A 2,500-nucleotide genomic window follows, 5' to 3' on the forward strand; every position below is an offset into this window, starting at 1 on the left:
GTCTAGTGGTCTTTTGCGGAGACCGGAGTGCGATGTGCCCATCCCTTATTAATAACAAAGGATTCAAACAGCATATGTTACTATTTCATCTGAGGCACCGTTAAGCGAAACGGGATATTGGGCGTGCTGCCTGTGAGTGAATCAAACCAATTCAAATGCAAAATCATAACCTGTAATTTACTTACAAACCCAAAAAATCCAAACCATTCACAAAAATTCTTGGTTTCAGTGCATCGTCTGTTTTACCAGAAATATTGGAGAACTTAAGCAACGACGACGGCGACGGCAACGAGAACGTCATTTCAAAATATAAATTCGCGTTACTCACTTCGGGAGTATTACAGCCTATTTAATATGACAAGGCCTTGGTAGATCTTCAAGAAAGACACTGGTCAAGTGCTGAAATCCTCTATAAAATCCCCAAAATTGGCTATTTCACCAGGGCCCGGTTGTTCAAAAGTCGATTAACGCTAATACCAGATTAAAAATTAACCAAGGACATTATTTCTGTATTCCCAAACGCTCTTCAACGCTGATATCTGACAAAACTTTACATTAGAGGATAAGCAAAAGAAACTTTCAGCAAAAAGTTGAAAACATGAAACAAAAGTTTACGCTAATCCTGGATTAAGTTAATCGGCTTTCGAACAACCGGACCCTGAGGTGGCCCAAACTCTACGATTCGCACGTGACGGAATTTGAACATCAATTTAACGCGACGGTTAATTTGAAAGATGGGAGTGATTTTTCAAAAAATTATTTTGAATTTTTAACTCCTTTGTAGTTCCTCTTGTGTCTTTCGACTTGAAGCGATTTCGTTCAGTTTCTGTTTCAGCTGTTTCTCTCTCTAGGCCCATGGGCCAAAACGCGAGGAGGCAACCTAGAAGTCCCCGCGCAAAAAGGGTAAATGAATAATTTGATAGATATATATTGTAGGGGCAATCAATCTCTTCTTCTCAACCGGGCGCGCAAGGTTTTTTTTTTCCGGGAGAAAGCTTGTAGCGATACGACAAATGAGAAAGTAGACGGTAAGAAACCATAAAAGTGCAATTGTTGATGGGATGACTGTTAGCCACCGGGTGAGTAAGTAATTTGACTCATCACTGACTTATAGGCCGGGTCGCTAAGCCAAATTGAAACAGTTGGAGCACAAGGGATTTAATAGAGTCAAGCCTACTTCGATGGATCTCGACGGAAACGATTGTGGTTATTATTCAGGAATAATTCCCTCGCCAGGATAATGATCCCCTGAAACCTTCAATGGATGTGTTTTGTTATTATCTGCCGCGGTCCACATGAAATTTGGATGCAACTGGAGCCTTTGAAACGAATTTATGGCTGTTTTCCGTCAACGAATTCGGCCGCTAATCTCCTATCTTGGTAAGATATAATATAGAGAGAGAAACAGCTGAAACAGAAACTCCAAGAAATCGCTTCAAATCGACCTAGAAACCACAAGACACAAAAGATACTACAAAGGAGTTCAGGCGAGAAAAATAAATTGAAAAATCACTCCTAATGTTGCTTTCCAGTTCCATACATCTTCCCGCATACAAACCTTTGTAATTTCGCTATTACGCAAATTAAATTGACGGTCATGTTGATGATGTTCAGAGGCCGTCCCGCGCGAATCGTAGAGCTAGGGCTACCTGTGCTATTTGTTGCCCGTAAGTGCTGCGCACTGGGACAGGGTACATGTCGCTTAGCAACTTAAAGTAGCGAAAAACCTGAAGCCGCGATTTAACCTCGAGCGTTTCCGCTGGAAAGCCCGAATATTAAGTTCTGTTTGCATTCACTAATATTCATATTTTCAACTACCCGTACTACCGGGGTATTTACCGCGGCCACCGCAAGTCCGGATAATCGAGGTTCGAATGCAATACTTATAATTTACTATCATAAAAAAACCCAACAACCAATATCGTTATCTCTTCCCTTGAGGAAATTTAATCTTTAATTCTGATAATCCCTTTTTCTTCCATGGGTAATACTTTAAATATTAAACAAACGAAACAACAACTTATAATTCGCACAAAAAAGTGGATATTATAAATTTAAAGTCATGACATCTTTGAGTTAGCTATGAAGAAACACTGAGAAGTGAAAGTCAACCCGCATGGCTAAATTTGGCTAAATTTATACTTAGGCTATAAATAATCTAGAAAAATTAATTGACGATAAATATCATGCAAAATAAATGCGGGGTTGTCACGGTTCTTATAGTGTTTTCACTCACGTGATCAGCAACCTTGTTTTTCCACCGAAACAAAAGAAAACGTTTTCATGACAATAGAGCTCAATTCCCGGATTAGTTGGGTACATCAACATGGCCGCCATTCCTTTGCTTAGGGACACTAACATGGCCGCTGTGACGTCACGTGAAAGCACTCTATTAGGGGGCTGTGTCGCGAAATTTATAATTAGCCAAATCCAGTGACTGGAAGTCATAAATTATTGAAGGAAGCTTAGAATAAGCCAGCAAATATAAAAGGAGGCAGGG

This window comes from Montipora capricornis, chromosome 11 (genome assembly GCF_036669925.1).
Source record: "Montipora capricornis isolate CH-2021 chromosome 11, ASM3666992v2, whole genome shotgun sequence".
Taxonomy (NCBI): domain Eukaryota; kingdom Metazoa; phylum Cnidaria; class Anthozoa; order Scleractinia; family Acroporidae; genus Montipora; species Montipora capricornis.